Here is a 23,152-nt window from a genome sequence, read left to right as displayed (position 1 = left end):
TCAAAGAATATGAGTGCTAACCCAAATGCATAACTAACCAGTGGAAAGTCGGGCTCGATGAGAGGAGTTCAGGGATGACATCTCAGGTGGTGTGAAGGAAAGATAAATCTGGACAATTGCCACAAAGAGCTATCAAGCCCCTGCGACCCCTTCTGTGTTGTCAGACCCGGCTGCATGGTCCAATGTCAATGCAAGGACGTGTACATACATTCTGTGTCTGTTCTGAAGCCACGTCAGTGAATGTGAAAAGCCCCGGAGGACAGAAATCGTACATACCTTACACAAAAGGGAGGACTTTTACTATCAGGTGACGATAGATGAGGGGCTGCAAGCCATTTACAGCAATCAACTCTATCTTGAAGAGACTACAAAAATGTCTTTAACGCAATGATTTAAAAAGAGAAAAAGCTGATATAAGTCCACTCCTCCCAATGGGGCAACTGCTCTGACTTTCCCACGCTCCCTTTCTGCCTCCAACTGTAACACGACTGCAGCGTAACACAGCTGTCTAACCCGGATCGAGCAAGTTTTCGTACAGAATTACGAGGACATCTGTCAATTAACTGAACGTAAACCTGAGGGCTACGAAAAAGAAAACATGGCATTTTTTAACACCGAAGTGCTTGAAAATCGTGGCAGTTCCAAATTCTAACCTGTTTCACTGAGTGCAAAATGGCCAAAGACATGCCCCACGGGGAGTGAGTTTTTGGCGAGGCTGTAGGGCCTAGAAACATCCCAGGGCTAGTCACCTGAGGACCCTACACCTCGCGGAGGAATAAAGGGGACAGGAAGGGTTACCCACTTCAGGCTCCTTCACTGATAAGGAGCTGATAGTTCAACTTTCTTGCGCTCTACCAAGGTTTTCATATCCTCATTTAACTGACAGAAGCAGCATTTTACCCAAAGAGAGCCCTAGGAGACTTGTACACACTCCAGTTACGAGGCACCGTGGGCTGGGCTCTCCAGGATCCCTACATGAATCGCCCATACTCTCGGAACGCCATCTTCCTTCTCTCTCGTTCTCATCTCCTACCCTCTAGCAGCTTCTATGGCCAACAGGGCCCTACGCGATCTGACATTCACTACCCTCCAGACCTCTTCTGTTTCCTTCCCCCTTGCCTGCTGTTCCACACTGGCCTCCTTCCTAACCCTCGGACATACCAAGCTTGCTCCTCCTGTCTCCACTGCAGTGGTTTTGTTTCCTCTGCCTAGAATCTTCTTCCTCCACAGACCCACGGGGAAGCCTCTGAGCCAATATCACAACATGGGAGAGGCCTTTCCCAAAAGCTGCTCTTCCCCGGACTCCCGGATACTCATCTGGCTGACCTGGTTTTCTTTTTCTTTTTCTCCGTAGGTACCTAGGGACACCTGGCTTATACTTCCTGTATCAGCCTCCTCACCCCCCTCACCCCGGCCCGGCCATGCAGGCAGGGACCTTGTTCACTGTTGTATTCCCAGACCGAAAACACCACCTGGCAGGGGTAGGTATACACCCCATGTTTGTAAAATGAACATTTCCCACATGATGTCTTTGCCAATTGTTCTGCTACAAGCTTCTCAAGTCTAGTTGGCACCTGGGGTCATTTTTGTTGACACCTAACCAAACACCCCATACTTCAAGGGCCAGGTGGACGGGAGTTGCTGGCGAGTGATCATTTCCCCAAACATTGAGAGAAATCATGCAGGGCTGGAGGGGGAGGGGAGAAAGAACAGTTTTAGTCTCTCCCTGCGATTATAGGAAGGGGTTTATGAGTATGGATGTCAAACAGGGTGGAGAAAATGGTAGCACTGGATCCTGCTCGGAGAGAAGAGCCCGGAGATGATGCGCCAGCCTTTCAGAGTTCGAGTAATTTTCTCTTGCTTCTACCTTACTATTTCCCTCCACTGCACCGCGCACACCTCCCATTGACGCAGACCTCACAGCTTGTGCTGAACATAGAAAGTGCTTTCATTGTCTTTGCTGCTGTGGTCAACCCTGTACCAGAAAACACACAAGGTTTGCACCATGACAAAGAACTGAAATGGTTACTTAGGTGTTTTTCAAAACCGATGGCAAACGACTGCCAGGTGAAAAAAATCACAAAGTATTCGTAGTGGAAATCCTCCTTCCCTGCGTATCCGCGTCCCCCCCGAGAGAGAAGGTAGCCCTCATTTTTCACATCTCCACTTGAAGGTATTTTCAGAAACTCGCAAAAAACTTAACTGAGTGCGGAGCAGGATTTTTTCCTCCAAATTAGCTTAAATTCTCCTGAAAAATTCTTTTCCAAGACATCGTTGTGGATGCCTTTGCCGTCTCTTAGTGTGCTACAAACAGGGAAAGGAGTTGAAAGCGCAGGAGTTCTTAGGCTGTATTTCCTGCCACGTTCCCTACTAGGGGCCCTTCTTCCACCACCATCAAAAAAGAAAGAAAGACCATTTCTCTGCATTATTTTCCTGTCACAAGCCTTTTTTCCCCTGACTTTAAAAAAGAAGCCCGGCTGCCAAAGGAAGATGCTTAAAGACTTTTATATATGTCAGCCTGTGAAATGTGCCTTGTCGCAAAAATGGCAAAGGATCAAATAAAAGATGTAGTCACCGAGGGGAAAGGAACAAAGAGTGGGTTGCCTTCCCCTAATGGACCCTCACCCTGTCCTTTCTTTCTTCTGTCTGCAGGTAGGCGTTGAATCAGTTATGTGAGAATATGGATAAAGGAAGCAGGGAGGGAGGGAGCGAGGGAGACAGGGAGAAGGGAGGAAGACACGGAGGGAGAGAGGGAGGGAGGGAGGGAGGAGGGAGGAAGGAGGGAAGGAAGGCAAGCAGGCTCCATTAGTGTATCCTGTCAAGAGCAGGCTCAGTCCAAGGCCAGGAGAGGTTTTAAAGAGATTTCTAGGAGCACCTGGGTGGCTCAGCCAGTTAGGCATCTGCCTTTGGCTCAGGATGTGATCTCAGGGTCCTGCACTGGGCTCCCTACTCACCATGGAGTTTGCCTCTCCCTCTCCCTCCCCCCACTCACGCTCTATCTCTCTCTCCAATACATAAAATCTTTAATTTTTTTAAAGATTTTATTTATTTATTTGACAGAGAGAGAGACAGCCAGGGAGAGAGGGAACACAAGCAGGGGGAGTGGGAGAGGAAGAAGCAGGCTCTCAGCAGAGGAGCCTGACGTGGGGCTCGATCCCAGAACACCGGGATCACGCCCTGAGCCGAAGGCAGACGCTTAACAACTGTGCCACCCAGGCACCCCTCAAATACATAAAATCTTTAAAAAGAGAGAGAGAGATTTCTAAGCACCCTGAATCCGTGGGCTAGGGTAGCCCCCTCTCACCTTCCAAGTCAAATTCTCAGCCCGCATTTGAAAGAGGAGGACATTCTCAATGTGAAACCCCTTTCTCATACTCTGAAAATCAACTCCTCATCCAAAGGGAGGCTTTTATGCACATAGATGGCTTCCTGCAATTCTTTTTTTAAAGATTTTTACTTTTTTATTTGACAGAGAGAGAGAAAGAGCAAACACAAGTGGGGGGGGGGGTAGCAGTGGGAGAGGGAGAAGCTCTGCAGGGAGCCCAATATGCAGCTTGATCCCAGGACCCTGAGATCATGACCTGAGCCACCTAAGGCAGATGCTTAACCAACTGAGCCACCCAGGCGCCCCCCTGCAATTCCTGACTTTGCAGTTTTGCCCTTTCAGATTGCACCCAGAACTAGATGGAGATAAAGGAGAAAAACATTAGTCATTATACACTCTTACTCATTTTACTTTCCTAAGGATTCATTCTATACCAGATCAAGAATCTCCAGAAAGCCTACTGAAAGTGCATCCCTGGAACCCAAATGCTCACATACTTCTCCCTCCCACCCCCACTTTCAAGTGAAAACATTTGAGAGAAAAAAAAATAGGGGAAGTTACATGAGTAAATTTGTTAGTGCATGAGATCAAATGAAAACAAGGAATTCCCCTCTTGGACTTTAGTGGCCTAATTTAAACTCATAAAACACAAATGACTAAAACTGCTCCCGTCGATTCGTGAAATAAGAAGCAGAAAAAGTCAACTGTGTATTTCAATATTGAGAGGGCCAGGCCTGGAAGATGTGACACTTGGCAGAATAGAAATGAGAAGACCATTTCTGAGACTTTCAGGTTCAGTCAACTTTTATTCTGCTTTTCTGCCAGAAGTTCTTACCCGTCTATACTGGTGAGAGCCCATCTGGATCCAGACTGTGGGTCCAGCTTATCAGGGGAATGAGTGGCCCCAAACATGTCCCTCAGCCCTGTGCCTCAGTGTCCTCATCTATGAAATGGGCATACTCACTGCACCAGTGGGTTGTCTGGAGGATTAAACAGGACAATGCAGGCAGAGCACTTGTGAGAGTGCCTACCTAGAACACGGGGGCGAAGTGGAGGGGAAATGGCGGCCACCATTGCCATCCCTGTTTTCCTTCATCTGATGCAAAACAGAAAGACCTAGAACTTATTAGAACGGATCCGCAGGCTTTGAGACTAAACTGAAGTCTGTTCCCGAAAGGATGCGGGAAGGGAACTCAAGTGTGTTAAGCACCACTAATCCAGTGATCACAGCAGGTGCCTTACACGTGTTCTCTCATTTCACCCGACAGCCCTCTGAGCTAGTTCGGACTGACACTCCACTCTCTAGGGCTTAGGGAAATAAATGGAGTAGTTTACTCAACCAGCAAGGGGCAGAATGAGCTTGAAGCACAGGGCTACTTGTTTCCAAAGCCTGGGACTCTCGGGGAGCAAGCACTTCAATGGGTGCTGTCAACAGGCACCTTCTTGGGGTCAGGGTAACCACTGTCATATACTTGATACTCACTAGAAAATGCCTGGAAGTTCGGAGAGTTTTTTCCCCAGGTGATCAGAACTTTGAAAGCACCCTGGGAAGTTTCTCGCTGGGCCTGTACAAACTCAACTCAGTTGCTCTCATTTTTAAGAACTTTAGTCTCATTCGACGTAGACGTCACACAAATCTGAACTGAGAGAAATCGATGGGCTTTCATTTAAAAAGTCTTTACCCATCTTGCTTTTAGGAGAGGCGGGAAAACTAAAGCATTCCTCCAAGGCCACCACCAGCAATGGGCTTTTAGTAGAATAAATGCTTAAGGAGAATGAAAGTCTTCCAAGGCAGGAAAGGAAGATCCTTTAAGATAACACCTTACCTTGCTTTTCATAAGCAATGACTCCACCTTCTACCTTCAAGTAAGCAGTTACACTTTGTTTTTAAGCAAGGTATTACTTCATTAGGTTGACCACGGGAATGAAAGCACAAGAAGCTATTTTGCTATTAAAATATAACAAAGAAAACCAAAATGTCCCAAATATTATACTTACAAAAGCATATTGTATTCAATTTTATATGCATCTAATCTGTTCCCTTAAGAATTAAAGACAGAAAATCAACTATGTAAGCACTCTAATGATCTAGTTACGTGACTGCATTATTTAGTTAATACGATATATGTATTTTTCATTTTGTGTTTTAGATTATCCGAAATACTTTGGAATGTATAAACCAGAATCAACATAGGATTCAAAGGCAATAGGTTACAGTTGAGAACTTAGGAACTTGAGCTAGGAAATGTCCAAGAATTAGATCACTTACATTCTTTAATGTAATATTTTAGAATTGTTTTATATGGGTCTTTTCCTTAATTTTTCCCTCCCCCCGAAAAAGCAGTACCCAGTAGGTGGGTTTAGCCTGTTAACCCACGGAAACGAGGGTTTCCATGTTTTCACTGGAATCAATATTTGGTATAGTTCCCAAGCTCCCTGTCTAAATTGAAGGCAGTTCACAAAATATGAAAGTATTTTACTTTGCATATCCTCCTTAGTAATCTAAAATAGTCTTGATTTTAAAAATACTCAACGATTATATTCAAATGTGGCTAGTTTCCTCTCCTGAATGAAGACATCAGTTCTCCAAATACTGATTGCACAATCAAAACTGTTTGTTTAAGAAATTCTCAGGGTTGTGAATATAAAAATAACTAATAAGTAAGAAAACGCAATGCACAGAGAAACTTTCATCATTGATAGAAGTCTGAGATTGATGGGAGGGAATAAGTTTGAAGATGGAGATCAAAGAGAAGGAAATCGAGGATCCTTAAGTGAGTTCAAAAACTAACATGTCTGCCAGTAATTGACCGAAATGGCAAGCGAATACATAAGTAATACATGAGACGGAGATAAGTGCGAACAAGAAAAATCAAGCAGAATAGAGGGATAGCGAATTTGGGGAGTACAATGGGAAGGCGGCTGTCAGCTTGGCATAAATGAGATTTTTTAGCCCTAGAAATACATAGGTATTAGATGCCTTTTAAACTGTTTTGAAAGTACTGCTAGAAGTATCCTTTTGTGCATTCAGAGTCGTGCAGCCCAAGTTCCCCAGGCTGTCTGAATTCCCCCCAAGGGGCCCCTGCTTTGTCCCAGTGTGCCTCCCAAGCCAGGGAGCTCACTCCCTCCATGGAGACCCAGGCCCTCAGCAGAGCCCAGACCTCCTGCGGGGTTAGGGGTCCGGAAAAGGGTCTCAAAGACTTTCCCGCCTGCCACTCAAGATCGTTTTCCTTGGGGCTGAGGAAAGAGTTGTTTCGTGTGTCTTAATTTTTCAAGATAAAGAAGTCAGGCTGCCCGCTGATGCAGATCAATGCTGGGAAGCCTGAAAAGAGATTAATAGCCTCTCAGCCCCCCGGATCTCCCACACTCCCACCCAGGAGAACCTGGTGTAAGCATGCCACAGCAGGCCCTTGACCATGACCATGGTGGTGGGGTCATCAGCTTCTGATGACACCAGGGCACAGGGTGACTAGGAATCAGGTACATAGCTGACCCGCCCCTCGGACTCAGTCAAGAGTCCCAGGGCCACGTCTCCAGGCTTCTCTCCTACCTGCCGTGGGCTCCTTAAGAGCAGACTCCGGTCAGACTGCTTGCTTCCAAACCTGGGCTCTCCTACTGTGTCACTTTGGGCAAGTTGCGTCACCACTCTGTGCCTCAGTTTCCCCATGTCAAATGGGGATGACGATCACATTGGCGACACCCAGTTTTTGTGAGGATTAAATAAGTGAATATATGTAAAGCATTTTATACCTCTATGTGCCAGGCACTCCTCTGGAGGTCCGTGAGCCACTTACAGCAGTGCCTGGCATAGACTGCAAACTCCATGTGTCTCAGTAATCAGAGGTCCACAAACCCTTATCTGACACTCTGCTGCTGATGATTTGATAAAGATGACGGGGTGACTATTCTACCTATAAAACACTCCCGGGGGGGGGTCTGCGCTCCGCCATCAAACACATTACTATTTCTACAGTAAGACATACAAACACTGCTACTAAGTGGGATAAACAGAGACGATAAATAGCCATCGGTGGTCCAGGTCAGGACTTACTACTAAGCTCTTTACATGACAGTCTTTTGGTTTTCAGAGCTTTCTGGATTCAGAAGAGATGGTGGACCTATATATTATAGTAAGTAAGGGGCAAAACCCATTGAAGTCTTCTCTTCCTTTCTGACTTCCGGACGTGGTTAATGACCAAATAAATAGTCAAAAACCACTTAGGAGTGGAAAATAGGAAGCCCTTCAGGCATGGAAAATTCATGACTGCATAATTAATCTATGCCAAATATGATCTAAACAACCCCCTCCCCGCAACCCAAATACAGTGCCCCGAAAGACAGCCAGCCAACCAGTCATCTCCACAAACAGGTCGCAAGTAGTCTCGAAGGGTTTTTCAAAGCCATGTTTGAATACTGGAGAAAAACTTAAGTTTCACCACGATCTTCACAGTACAACCTTATGTTTCCCACAGGAAACAGACAAGCTACGAAATGACAAATAATTGACTTAAAAACGTGTACCTTCAAAGCAAACCGTATCCTCTGCGGCCAGCCTAGAGGAGGTGAGCCAACGTCATGCCAAAGTGGTAAAGTGTCCTGCTACCAAAGGAACGCAGAATGCTCCACGCTGCATTTTAAGGAAAGGTCTGCAGCTCTTGAAAAGCTGCACAGTAACTGGTTCAAGATGTTCTCACTCCTGGTCAGCACTGGATAAAGGATTTGCACAAACCCATGGAAGCCGCCTTCTCCCGCCTCGTTATTATCCCCATATGTTGTTATTTATCTTCCCCAACTTTTCTGACCCCCTTCCATTTATTTTATCCTGAAGTATCGCTTTGTTCACAACCTGTGTTTACCACTCCCATGGCGATCTGTACACAAAGGCAAGTCAGGAAGACATGAAATGAACGGAGATACTCCTACTGCTTCATGGCTTTTTTCCCCTTCTCATTATCCTCCTACTCAATGAGACTGTAGTGGGAGGTCTGAATGACATTTCCAAACCGAGAACTTAAAGCTACATTTCAACACCCAACCCCTCAGTTGTCATAGGAACAACACTAGGAGGCTTATCTGGGTTCTAACAAACAGCCACTTGTTTCACTGACAATTAAAGTTCCCCCCCCTCCAGTCAAATATACACACAGCCGTATACCTACCTCCAAAAAAAATGCCATTGGACAAAACTGCACACCACGCCAAAAATTTAAGAAACAAGCCCAAAGGGAACGTGTTTAGATCCCTGAATATGCAAACATCAGACACAATTTTCGAGACATTATTTTGCCCAGAATCCCTTCAGTTTGTCGTTTCTCAGGCCCACAAAGACATATGCATACCATTAATATCTTTTCAGAGTATACAAAAATATTAATCCCCTCAATAACCCCAAGTGGAGAATTCAGGGCAATGTTATGGTAGTTATTTTACAACATATTTCTGAAAATTAAGAAACTGATAGCAAAAGAGCAGACAGAATTAAAAACACGGAGATTGAAAAGAATTGTTCTGGAATCTACTTTCGGGTATCCATTGTTTCAACCTGCTTCTATTATATTTTTGTCATTCAAAACAATGGCTTCTAAATGGATGAGTAAAACCTAGAAATTACAGAGGCTTTTTTTTTCCATTAAGCATAGCAGTATTTAGCCAGCTTATTAAATCATCATGATTTCGCCCAAGTATTTACATGAAATTCACAATTACTTTGAGCTCTGAATCACTGAACACAAGCTCACAGTCGGATAGAAGTTAGCTGTAAATATCTTAAAGCTCTGTCACCATTTTTCTGCCTTCAAGATTCTACACCCCCCAAATTCAGGGGCTTCAGGGAAACAAATAGCATTTTTCCCCATCCTCAGCCACACCTTAACTAAGTCAAATAACTTGTAATAGTCACACGTTTGGATCACCAGTCTGATTTATTGGACTGCCCTTAACGGCTATGTTCACCTTGCTTTTTATTTACTTCTTTGAAAATAAATCCTTAGGCAAAAGTCTTGAGAACTACTAGTCTGAGAAAAATTGACCAAGAGTTCTCAAAGTGTGTAAGGAAAAAAATAATTAACAGATCCTCCTAGATTCATCCCCCTCCCCTCCAACCTCATCGCACTCCAGTGCCAACAGAGAGAAACTGCAACACTGAGATCCTGTTTTTTATTACACATTTCTCCCTTTCAATTTAACGGAATGGGAAGCAAAAGTCAGACAGACAGAGTCAACTTTCAATTTGGCTTAAGGTCGTTAAAAAAAAACAAATAAATAACGCTGTATCCTATATAACCCCAAACTTACCACTCTGTCAATAACAATTTCAATTATATACAGTCACATTCATAAAGGAACATCACCAAAACTGCCTATATAATCACTAGCAGTTAACCAACATTTTTTTTCCCCATTTGATTCTGTAAGTAGACATCACATGATTGCTTCTATTGACCAATAAGAAAACTGGTAAGATCAGGTAGCCTCCCACCCTTCAAATTATATTTTCTTATTCTAGTCCACTTTCCCGGCACAATCATTCTTAAAAAGCCAAATCAAGAAATCAAATATAAAATGCCTAATACAAAACTGTGGTTTTTTACAGTTGGCAAATGAGAATCTATGGTATAGCACACAGGTATTCGAAGCTTTATTGTATCTTTCTGGAAATTTTAAACATAGGGGCAGCTCAGATTCAAGATGACAAAACTGAATTTGTTTCAGAGGAAGACAGACAGACAGACACATGTTCACCAGTAAGAACAGCTAATCACAATCTCTCAAAACAAGACGGACCATTTAGAAATATCCACCCTTTTGTTGTACTCATTGTAATCCAATAAAACAGTCTTAAAATTCATGACACAAATGTAAAAAAGTCTATTACCAGCTTAATCTGCCCTTCACGATCAGTAGAAAATGTTTCCAATGCATTACTTAAACTTTCATTTTGCAGAGTTCTAACTAAATGCTTGACATCCTTGGGTGGAGGGAGAGATAGAAGAGTGAGCTGAGGAATTCTGAAAGCATCCCTTCAAATACTATACATTCTATTCAGACTAAATGGAAATCTATACCCATGGAATGTCAATGCCCCAACTCTACCAAACAACCCATTTGATTTGTCTCTCCCCACTAAAAAGAACTGGGGGGGAAGCCAATGAGTTATATTACATGTATTTGTCTAAACTGGTAGAGCCCAGCTCATCTTTGTTAATAACCTGGCTTCTTCCCAGCCTTTATGCTATATTCTTGGGTTACTTCTCTCTCGAATTCCTCACCCTGTTTATGTGTTCTCTGGTTCAACACAGTTGTTAGGGGTCTGTGAACAATTTTACAATTCCCACATACACCATATGATATCTATTAGGGAGCGATGCCACTTTTCACTTACCAATTCTGGATAAAGCAGTATTTCCTGGTGACAGAATGCTGCTGCTTCCGTTCGCTAAAACTCCCTCTTCACAGCTTGATAAATCTGATTATAAAATGTCTTTGTTCCAGATCACACGAGGCGCTTTTCCTGAGAAAGTTTTCTAAAGAGTTAACTGCATTTCATTCCTGTTACAAAACGAATAAGAACAAGGGGAGTGGGGGGGGGGGGGAGAACAGGGAGTAAGTCCACACAAGTTCCTGGCAAAAAAAAAAAAAACTTTAGCTGCATTTTTCTGAGTTTAATCAGTAAGCTATATTAAAGTGACAGTTACCGGTTCGGGGAGCCAGAGTTTGATGAAGTCAGCCACAACCAGTGTGGGTGTCTTCCACTGATGTGCGGACCCCAAGGAAGCAGTCACTTGGTCATCTATCACATGTGGTTGAATCACTGGACATCCGCCACCCCCCCTCCCACCTCTGCCTCTGTCGAGCAGCACTCCAGGCAGGAGAGTGGCTGGACACCCGAAGCGGGACCTCTTATAGGGACCCGCCAATTAGCTGCTGACCAATCACAGGCAGCGCCTAGTACCTAAGTCACATGACAGGGCAGTCCCTATGACTGCAGGATTTCTGAATTACTGGGGTTACACAAAGGACACTCATTCAGGAAAAGAGAAAAAAAAAAAAAGCCATAACCCGAAACAGAAAACGCCCAGGCTGTGACAACTCCGGCTTTAAAACAGAGAACACCCAAGCTTCACACAGACAGAGAGAAAAGAGCCACAACCAAGCCAGGATGGAAATCAGAGGAATGCCTGGCACATATTAAAAATTAATCCCAAGGCAGAGGCTGAGTTTACAAACCCACTTCAGCTATAAATATACTCCTCCTTCCTCCACGGTCTCCCCAACAATTTTGCATTCTAAACGGCTTTATTATAAAAGGCTCCAGGGAACCTCTCTAAAACTCCTGTAGGAAAACACGTAAGAGACATGTAAGTCTCCTCTCTTCCCATCCCCTCAAAATACCGGTGAAGGAGATTCCAAGTTTGCCACGAAGAAGTTTCTTAGCCAAAATGCGTTTCTTTCAAAATGGTTGGGTAACTCCGGCAAAATTAAACAATGTCACGACAAATTTGCAAACGTGTATGGTAACTACCAAATCATATATAGGTCTCCCCCCGCCCCGTGCTCTCTCTCTCGTGTCATCATTTTAGACTGCTCACATCAAGAACATTCTTACTAAGTAAATGAGCTGCCCCCCAACGAACTACCTACCAATCTGTTTTTATTTAAACACCTCCAATTTATTTCTTAAATATTTATATCCTAGGAAAAATTCAATTGTGAAAACCCCCTACGGTTTCTTTGCCGCCCCCCCCCATGGTACTTACAAATGTTCTTTGTCTGGGTCTGTCAGTTTCCCCTTCCCCCAACATCTGAAGCCAAAACATGGGCTTAACTTCATCCTTCAAACCTAAAGGCCCTATTTTGATCATGCAAAACTGCAACAGCTCTTTCTCCGAGACAAGCCCAGAGCACTGTGCTGCTTGCCATTCCCAATTTATGGAAGGAAGCGTATGTCAAACAAACCAGGTGATGACTCACACTGCCTCCCCCGGCCACATTTTCCCTAGAACGGGAGGGTAGCGTAAGTGGAGCCCTTTTGGATGTGACTCAGTTTTATTAGGCTGGTGATTGTAGTTAATCTGACAAGTTCACATATTTCCTTTATAACTTGTACATTACGGGATCAGAAGGCACGTTCTAAATGGTTTCAAAGGACGGGATCATGTAAATGAGAAAGTTGCAAGATTATTTTTAAGGGACGGCAAAGCTCTGGCTCTATTCCCAAATATTTAAAACTCCATAGCTGGGGGCGCCTGGGCGGCACAGCGGTTGAGCGTCTGCCTTCGGCTCAGGGCGTGATCCCGGCGTTACGGGATCGAGCCCCACATCAGGCTCCTCCGCTATGAGCCTGCTTCTTCCTCTCCCACTCCCCCTGCTTGTGTTCCCTCTCTCGCTGGCTGTCTCTATCTCTATTGAATAAATAAATTAAAATATTAAAAAAAATAAAAAAATAAAACTCCATAGCTGTCCGTTGACGATTTTTTATTCCAACTGAAGCAACCAAGAGTTCGAGTTTGCCTGACAGCAGTAAACAGGTTTTACACATTTAGGTCTACTAGAGGCTTTTACCACGGGGGACTCGGACTCTTCCTGTCCTGAGGACCCAAGTTCAAGTCCAAGTCTGGGGCCCACGTGGCAGGTTCTTCAGGAAGTGGTCGGGAGCATGAGAGCCACGCAGAGGCTTTCACTTTTGCATTTATTGTGATTCACATTCTAACCTGAGCTACCCGCTCCAACACACACATACAATACACCCACATCACACACACACACTCACACCAATCTGCACAGTCCTTTAATCCCAACCTGCTACAAGCTGCACAAGAAAAACTTGAAAATCATCAACTGTCATCTGTGAAAATTCCAATCAAATAAGTGGGCATGCCTAAAAATCTTCCTCTTCAGGAAAAAGTTTACTACCAAGATGGGAGTGGCATTACATGGAATAAATTGTTCCCAGGTATTACGCAGACAGGAAGAACGCAGTAATAAGAAGTGCAATTCCTCACACAAGAAATCTGGAAGGCTCGGTCTGAGCAGTTTCACTACAGTTATCTCTTTTCAGCATACTTCCTTTAACCTTAAGCAAAGTCAGCAACTGCCCGGACTAAGGCTTGGCATTTATTGTTGATTATGCCTTGATGGGGAACTAATCTGGTTATGATACAGAAAATACATGCTATTTCTAGAGTATATAAAACTGTTCAAATATCTAATTATCAGATTGGCAGAGGAAGCCAGAGAAAGAGCACACACACTGAAAGAGTGAAAAAGAGTTAATTCACGAGCTGACTATTCGCTTTACAAAGGGACTCCCTGTAGGGTTTTGCTGGAATAAACCCTACATTAAATTTCCATATAGAATTGACTTTCAGAAATTAAACTCACACGCTATAATTAAGAAGTGCATTTCCCAATTACACTTTTGAAGCCTTGGTATTTTCACTGTGTGTACATAGTTCTCGTTATTAAAACGTATTCATGCTTCAAAAGGGATATATTAATCTAGCCACTGACTTTTTTGAGTAAAATTTTATTGGCTTAAAGAAAGTTACCTTCGTACGATACAGAGAGAACATAAAATCTATAATTACACGGCTTTCAATGGAAATAAAAACAGACTATGAAAACAGAACGTTAATAAAAATCGAACACCTAAAACTTTGGCATCTGAAAGAATCTATAACATTTTAAAAGCTTGGAGCCAGACTTGCTGGGATTCGAATCTTGGCTCTGCCATTCCTAGCTGTGGTACCTAGGTTTAAAAATTTAATATATGTAAAGTGCTGAGGGCCGTGTCTACCCGACAGATAGTAAACACTGTATAAAGGTTGGCTTTTCTCTCTCTCTTTTCTTTTTTTTCCTTTCCTTTCCTTTCCTTTCCTTTCCTTTCCTTTCCTTTCCTTTCCTTTCCTTTCCTTTCGGGCATGGAGCCCAACACAGGGCCTGAACTCACGACCCTGAGATCAGGACCTGAGCTGAAATCAAGAGTCGGATGCTTAACCGATTGAGGTGCCCCTAAAGGTTGGCTTTCCTATTATCATCATGTAATCTCTACCCTTTGGTTGCTCTTTGCTCCATCATTTCAGAGTAATACACACCTTAGTCATTTCCCAAACCACATTTCTGCACAAGAAAAATACAGTTCCGTAACTTTTTTTTTTAAAGAATCACTTGTAACCTATTTTACCAGTGATGACAAACACCTAGCCAAGCCATATTTTGCTCCCAAAATATGCTCCCAAAACTGCTTCAGCAGTTTAAAATACTCCTCTGATTTTACACTTGACATCTGTTTGGGTCTTTCTGCCCAAACTTCTCGGAATTTCCAAAATCCAGTACGGAATTGGGGCAGGGCCAGCCAGGGAAGACAAAAAGAACTTCCATTCCAGTCGGCCCAGATGGGTCAAAGACCAGGGAAAAGCTACGGCTCTGTCCAGAGTGTGTGTGGGGCGGGGGGGCAGGGGGCCTGCAAACAGAGGTGTGAGGAAGTGGTTCCAGGCTCAGGAGAAAGCACCTGAGATCAAAAACTAATGATGTACTATACACTGGCTAATTGAATTTAAATTAAAAAAAAAAAAGTACCTTAGACCGACCCACTGTTTATTCTCTCTACAGGGTCACAAGACATAAAATTTACGATAGCTACCCTAAGGGAAAACCGTGGAATGGAGGGTGTGAGGGGGTACAAAAAAACACACAAACCCTCAGCATGCATTCTCTCCTATGTGGTCTTTCATTAAGAAATGTCATGTCTTGGGGCACCTGGCTGGCTCAGTCGGTTAAGCGGCTGGCCTCAGCTCAGGTCATGATCCCAGGGTCCTGGGATCGAGCCCCACATTGGGCTCCCTGCTCAGCTGGGGGGTCTGCTTCTCCCTCTCCTTCTGTCCCTCCCCCTGCTTGTGTTCTCTCTCAAATAATAAAAATTAAAAAAAAAAAAAGAAATGTCACGTCTTAAAGGAGAAAACTACATGGGTTTCCATCTGAAAACTATATGAAGAAATTTAAGCATCCCGCAAACCCTGTAACAAAAGCTAATTGTTTCCAGCCAGCATCTAACATAGCTGAAGAATGATAAAAAGGACAGCCACCAGACATTTCTGAGGCTCGGGCGAACTTTATAGATACGGAACTCCTCAAAGATGGTGCTCGACACTGCTCTGGGGGATACAAGAAATCATTCTACATTCTGTTCGAGCAAGTGCTCGGACTTGTCTTTATCCAGGCAATGTTTGTGAGACAGATGGTAACATAATGGGGGGAAAGCCAGCAAAACAGAGAGAAGGTGGTTAAGATTACAAATGAGAGTTGGGGGGAAGGTCTGATTTTGTTCCCCTGCATGTCAGTTCCCAGGCGCACAGAGACCTGATTGAACAGCTCAGTGAAAGACAGGTTTGGAACTCCAGCAGAGAACTTCCTCTGGGCTACCACTCTTGTCCCCAGGCGATCGCTAAAGTACCCAATGATCCAACTGTGTCGGGTTCCCACAAACCAGAACTACAGGTCAGGATGTAAACAACCTGGGTCCCGGGACTGGCTCTGGGACTATCACCTGTGGGGACGTGGGAAAGTCACCTCATTTCCCACTAAGGCTTTTGTTTCATCTGGAGAATGGGAATAAATGAGAAAACCCAAGGAATGACCAGAAAGGGCTGCCTCAGTCATGTTTGCCACCACTAAGGGTGAGCTGGCATTCACAGTTAGCAATCTTACAACTCCTGGGGGGGGGGGGGGCTGGAAACCCAACCATCTGAGGCTTCCAAGTGACACGGCTCTTTTGGAGGTAGGAGGCTGCAAAACAACTTTATCACCTTTGTGTTACAATGATCAGAAATCTTTGGACAGCGGCTAAGATTCCCTTTTGAGTACCCTTTGAGATCCAAAGACTACCTTTGTAGACAGAATATGAGAGAGTCCCAATATCACAGAATTTTCATAGAAACCTGCCTATGTGGGGGCACCTGGGTGGCTCAGTCGGTGGAGCTGCCTTTGGCTCAGGTCATAATTGTGAGGTCCCGGGATCGAGTCCCAAGTAGGGCTCCCTCCCTCTGCTCCCCTCCCCCCGCTTGTGGGCGCGCTCACTCGCTCGCTCGCTCTCTCTCAAATAAATACATAAAAATCTTTTAAAAAAGAAGAAACCTGCCTACGTGGCTATGTATGTGCATACCTCTACAGGCATGCACACACTCTATCTAGACTTACATAAGATAATCTGAATATTTCTCTAGGAGAACTTGCCTCTGTTCCACGCTTTTCACGTTATATAAGCAGCCGCTTCGCCCGTCTTCCTGCAGTGATTTTCAGATCTAGGCAGTGTATACTTTGCTCAGAAAAGTTTTTTATTAGTTGTCTTCTTTCCCCACCCATTTTAAAGAACGAACTGACTCAGTTTTTTGATGGCAACGCCACTGGGTGGGAGTGAGTATGGGGGTGGCAGGGTGGGAGAAAGGGAGGAGGAGGAGGAAGAGGAGGCAGGAGCCAAGAACTGAATCACAGCCATGTGAGTAATCTTAGGCTTTTTTTTTTTCTTCCTAAGGGTATGAATCAAATTAAGCTTGTTTTGCTGCGGATGAAGGAAGGGGAATATAATAGCGTGAATCAGAGCAATTATCAAATATGCGGCGCTCACGAAAAATTAATTACAACCACTGCCTCCTCTCACACGTCTGCCAGGAGATGCCGGAGAGCTTTTGTTAATCGATACAATCCTTTACAAAAATTCTTAAGAGTTTGAACTTGATTCGCACCCTCTTCCCTTTAAAAATTTCCTTTTACACATGAATTTCAGAAACAGGAATTATTTCGGAGCTTCTGGGAGATAATCTTTGGCCCTTGGAGAGAAGTGTGAAAACAACGTGGCTAAGAGTGGGTAGCGACCAGGTTACACACTATCTAGCCTTGAGTGCTGGAAGCAAAATACTGAGTTTATGAAAACAATTGCTCAGAAATGAGTTTAACCGCTCCAGAGCTTTCCAAGGGGAATGCTGCGTGAAACAACAAACCCTCGGGAAAAAGTGGGCATTCTTTTAGAATAGTTTTCGGTGAGAATAAAGTTGCTGGGCGAAATGTTTGAACTTCCTTATGCTGAAATAAGTGGATCATCATCGTTTTAAGTATTTACAGGGAGTCCTACTGAGAGAATGATGGATCAAAACCTATAAAAATCAGTGTGTTTTGGAAGATACGTAAAGAACAACAACACAGCTCGGTTATTTGTAGCCAGGCTGCAGATTTAGAAATCTAACCCGAGTTCTACAGAAAGGCACTTCCTTTTATGCCATGTTTTTAAATCCGATTTACTTAGTAATTCGTGCAATCTAAATATTACCATGGGAAAAAATAGGCTAGCTAAAGAGAGAGGTACGATATATCTATTTATCTATAGATATTCTATAGATAGGCAAATGCACCATATGCTTTTAGTACCCTTACAGAATATTCCACAGACAGGAGCTCGAGGAGAATCGTGTCTTTATCACACTGTCACGTTTTTCAAAGTTCATTTCCATTTATGGGAGAGCACAACCTTTATAGGGAGGGGGTCTCCAAATAAATTATTTCAAGAGCACTCTTAATAAGCAAAAACTTTTAACTTTTCCATGCCTCTATGTTCCTTAATTTGAAAACTGTAATCTGTAACGACAGCTCTTTAGGGATCACAATTTGTACGCCCAGACTTAACACATTTCCAAATCTGTCACATAACATTAACATTTTGGAGATTTTAGTCAAGATCTATTCACATGATCTAGAAAGATATATCAATAGTACGTTCACATAAAATGAGCCAGATGTGAGGGGTACCTGGGTGGCTCAGTTGGTTAAGTGTCTGCTTTTGGCTCAGGTCATGATCCCAGGGTCCTACGGATGGAGCGGGCTCCCTGCTCAGCAAGGAGCTTGCTTCTCCCTCTCCCTCTGCCCCTCCCCCCTGCTCATGCTGGTGCTCGCTCTTGCTCTCTCAAATAAATAAATAAAAATCTAAAGAAATGAGCCACATGTGTTTTTAGACTAGGTAACTTGGCTATCTCTATCCCCAGCCCTCCAGTTCCCCGCTACCCGAACACTGCCAAGTTAACGATATTGCTGTATTTGACTTTCTATATTTCAAGCCAGTAACTCTCCCTACTTAGACTGCCTAGTTTCTCACGCAGTAGAAATAATCTTCCCAAACCTGATTTGGTCACATCCTGACCTGTCTCTATGGCAAGGGGCTAGAAGTGACCAGAAATTGTGTACTCTTTTTTTTTTAATGTTCTAAACACTATTTGCAGGGGAAGACACTGAAAAAATCGGTCTTATCAATTCTCAGAATTTGAGTCCCCTGAAGAGTCCTTGGAGTACTCGGTGTGGGTTTTTACTGCACTCCCCATCCCACCCCTGCCAACATACTAAATGTCTGGAGGTGGCAGTGGGGAGTGGGGTGGTTACCATTCTGATGTTTTTACAAATGGGACCAGCCAAAATTTTCTAAGGCATAACTGATGCTTAGTGCAGACGCTTACAAGTCAGTCAGGAACTATGCAGAAGTGACCCGGTTCCCACCGAGCAATAGTGCAGAAGAATCAAAAACAGCAACAAAGACCCACTTGGAGGCCAGCCACCCAGGCAGATGTGGTGGTGTTCGTGCGGGGCGGTTACTGGGGAGGGGACTTGGCTGGAAGACGGGAGTAACGGGGTTGTCACGATGTAGACCACACCACAGAAGTCTAGCTTATCAAAGGGAATAAATAATAGAAATGGGAAAGAGAAATAAGAAAAGGAGGGAATGATTTCATTTACAAAAAAATAGAGGAGGGTGCCTGGGTGGCTCAGTCGGTTAAGCATCTGCCTTCGGCTCAGGTCATCATCTCAGGGTCCTGGGATCGAGTCCCACGTCGGACTCCCTGCTCAGTGGGGAGTCCGCTTCTCCCTCTGTCTTTCTGTCTCAAATAAATAAATAAAGTCTTTAAAGAAAGAAAACTAAAAAAAAAAAATGCGATGTTAATGGTGAGCTTTTTTTGTACCAAGTCCTCTCTGTTGTTATTTTTCCTATATCGTACCTCTCCGTTCACTCTCTTAACAAATATACCTGATCCATCATTATCCTCTCTCCAGAATGTGGCCAAGCTATCAAAAAAGGCAGCCTGTTCAGAAGCAGCCGGCAGGGTAACGAGGGGGGGGCTCAGGTACCCCGGGATTAAAGGATCTGGATGTATTTCAGCAGAGAGAAGGCAGGAAAGCACAGAGATACCGGACTGTTGTCTGACGTGTGGGTCAGAAAAGTCCTATCACGTGGAAAGTGACTGCGGCCCTCAGCAGAGGAGGGACTTAGGAAGAACTGGACTAGGAACCTGGCAGAGACGATAAAGGGGAAGTCACCCCATCCAATGGGTGTGGCTGACCTTCAGGCCCTTCCGACAGGGCGATTCTAGAACTGAAGAGTTTTGCAGAACATTTTCCATCACTCTAAAACAATTTCACTGCAAGAGAGCCTTTGCCATAGCAAAAACAAATCGATGCAGAGGTCCTCTATTGGAGGAATAGGTTGCAAATTAATTTAGCCTGATTACTTCCTCTGTGAGGGGATGGTCAATATATGAGTCCCCCTTGTGACGTCTCTGCTTCTGATCTCACCTCCTGGGACTGGGAGCCCTGTACTGTGAACTGGCTGGTTGTACAGTATGACAAAAGGACTCTTCCTCTCAATTCCTACCCTAACGGGTCATTGGAAGAAAACAAGTCGACCCATTAAACACTGATTTTACATAGGATGTCACCATGGGAGAAAGCCGGGTGATGGCTCCGCGAGTGTGACTTCTCAGGAGCCTGTAATTATTTCAAAAGAATGTTCAAAAACAAAACCTGCAGCTGTCTGAAGAACTTACCTTCAACTAATCACAGCAAACCAAAGTCCAAACTCATGTTTGGATAATTACTCCCAATGGTGCTGGTTGTGCTCAATGCCAGAGAAACATTCCGTAAGAATGCCAACGAACTGAAACGCAAGTACCTGACCAAGCCTCTCCCTTGTTGCCGAATGCATATGGCAGCATATGCATTAAGTAGGCACTGATTTAAAGATACACTGGTATCTTAAAGAAGAAAATAAACTAACTGGAAATGACAAAAGATTTACAAACTTAGTTTTAGAATTCTAAGATGTAGAAAAGCGACCCACTCTATTCCCTCCAACCTGAAATGCCGTGGATTGTAAGACACTCCCTTCCTTTATGTACCGTTAGGAAAGACACAAACTTGGCCAATTAACTATGACACGATGCCTCAAAGACAGTCCTGAGTGATGGTCAGACGAGCTTCTCATTTGCGCTGTCTGAGAGATGGGCTCTTTCTCCTGCCTCCAGTTGTGCCGCTGGGCCTGGGACTGGCCGTCCTGCACGTATCTCAGCGGCACATAAAACAGTTCCAACTACTTGTGCTTTCCTAGTCGTTGCTTTAAAAGAAAACGTGGGATTTCAGTCATTTCTCCAACAATGAACATTTGCCTCGCTAATATCAAATTTACTCCCCCCGTGCTAATGCCTTCCTTTTTGCCTGCACAACAGGATTTTGTTTCGATGCCAATAAAATTTTATATCGGTACGTGTAATCTTACCGAGAGCATATCAAATGCCAGATACCCTCAGCCGTATAGGGAACCAACAAAACAACTGCTGCCCGTGTAAACAGCTATGGCCAACTTTGTGCACGCATGGGCAACAGCAACAGCATGACCACTGCCTGGCAGATGGCTATTGAGAGAGGCTGTCCATTCTAATCTGCATCCAGATTTTAAAAATGGTCAAATATGGGGAGTAGGTGGGGATGGGGGGAGGGGTCTTAGAATACATTAAAGGTCATAGATACTTTAGGTCCCTCTTCCAGCCTAGACAAATCCTCATTTCCTGTAGTTTATCTCTGACTACCCTGTCCAGGTAATTCCTCATTCATTCAAACATTATTTTTAATTGAGTACTTCTAACTTCTAGTTACCAGGCTTAAGTTCAGGGGACCCAGCAATTAACAAGAGACCTAGTACCTGACCTCAAGGAGGTTCCCGTCCAGAGGGAAAAGACACACAATCAAATAAATGCAAAGTAAGCTAGCTGGTGATGAGGTCTCTGGCAGGATAGAGCAACCAAACGATCCTGGGCTGTAGGTGCGGTAGGAGTAGGGGTGGCTGTTCTTTTGCTTGGAGTGATCAGTGAAGGCAGGCCCCCCCGATCAGGGAGGCATTTAAAGCAAGTCCTGAAGGAAGGCAGGAAGCAGGTTCCGTAGAGACCTGGGCAACAAATGAGGGGGTGAGGCAGAGGAAAAACTCACGCAGGGGCACCGAGGTAGGAGCATACCCGATCAGTTACAGGGACAGCAAAGAGGCCAGTGCCACTATAGCAGAATGGGCAAGGGAGAAACAAGGACATGGCAGTGATCAGGTTGAGCGGGGATGGAGGGAACGGATCACATGGGCCTCTCTAGGCCATCTTTCAAGGACTGTGGTCTGTACTCCGAGGGAAATAGCAAACGGCACGGGTCTCCTGATCAGGAGAGTGGAGCCATCTAAGACAAGGGAGGGACAAAACGCCTAGCTGATGAATGCGAATGAGACGCCAGCGACCTGGCGCGGGTGGTATCATGGAGATAAGGGTGACTGGTCAGATTCAGGATATATTACCAAGGTAGAGAAGCCAGGAGTTGCTGATGTGGGGTAAACTAAAGAGAAGACTCAATGGGGACTCCAGGGTTTCCGGGCTGGGCAACGGGAAAAATGGAGCTCCTATTCCCCAAGTTGGGACAGGCTGGGTATGCCAGGGGTGGGGGAGCGCGCAGAGGGGAATGAAGAGCTGGGTTTTCGGCATGCTAGGCTGGAGATGCCAATGAGACACCCAAGCAGAGATGAAGTTGAAATTGAGCAGAGAGCTGCAAGATGAAATCATCAGTGTTTAAGTGGTATTTAAAGCCAAGGGATTAATTTGACTTTGGGAGTGAGGACAGATAGAGAAGCGGTAGGAGGACCGAGGCACTTGAATATGAAGAGGTTGGGGCAACGCCAGGAGGAATCAGCAAAGGAGACTGGCAAGGAACACCCTCGGATAGGCAGAGCACCACGTGTGGCGTCAAGCAAGCCAAGTGAAGAAAATGATTTCAAGGAAAAGGGCAGGAGTAGCTGGGTCAAATCCTGCCTGAAGGCTCAGTGAGATAAGTAAGGACTGAGAACTCAGCACTGGATTTGGAAGGCGGAGTTCCTGGGCACTCTTGACAGGGGTGATTTTGGAGGCTGGGGAGGCGGAGGCTGGCCACAAAACCTAACTGGAGCGACAACAATGGAGCACGGGAGGAAATGGATTTGAGGCAGTGCGCAAAGACAACACCAAGAAATGGCACAGTAGCTGGAAGGGAATGTGGGTGGGAGAACTGGGTGATGCTGGGGAACACACGGGGAATCGCAGGAGCCTCAATTAGGAGATGGATGATAGGACCCAGTCTGCCATGGAGAGGTTGGCCTCTGGGAAGGCAGTATAGGAAAATCACCCCATGAGCACCCATGGAGGTAATGCGCATAGGTCCAGAGGTAGGAACGTGCGGAAGATCTAATTTGTATGTTACATGTCTCTTTAGGACCTTCGTTTTGTTTGTTCTCTGGCTCTTTGTTGTTGCTATTGCCATAGTGAATACAGTAAGCCTACAGTCCTAATCCAGAAATTTTTTAAAGTAACATGGGGCGCCTAGCAGGCTCAGTTGGTGGAGTGTGTAATTCTTGCTCTTGGGGTTGTGGGTTTGAGCCCCACACCGGGCGTAGAGATCACTTAAAAAAATTTGGAGGTGGGGGTATCTGGGTGGCTTAGTCCGATGAGTGTCTGA

At 44.7% G+C, this 23,152-nt stretch overlaps 1 long non-coding RNA gene across 2 annotated transcripts in view; it reads right to left on the bottom strand.

The window, feature by feature from the left end:
* Positions 1-23,152, bottom strand: part of LOC123802283 (uncharacterized) — a 165,090-nt gene that overhangs the window by 78,196 nt on the left and 63,742 nt on the right. For both annotated transcript variants that reach the window (XR_015723491.1, XR_015723490.1), the window contains exon 5: positions 10,707-10,873. This is a non-coding gene — a long non-coding RNA (uncharacterized LOC123802283). The remainder of the gene's footprint in view (positions 1-10,706; positions 10,874-23,152) is intronic.

The sequence above is a fragment of the Ursus americanus genome, chromosome X (genome assembly GCF_024610735.1).
Source record: "Ursus americanus isolate L20-20 chromosome X, mUrsAme1.1.p, whole genome shotgun sequence".
In the NCBI taxonomy this organism is placed as follows: domain Eukaryota; kingdom Metazoa; phylum Chordata; class Mammalia; order Carnivora; family Ursidae; genus Ursus; species Ursus americanus.
This window is presented reverse-complemented; position numbering and strand designations above follow the sequence as displayed.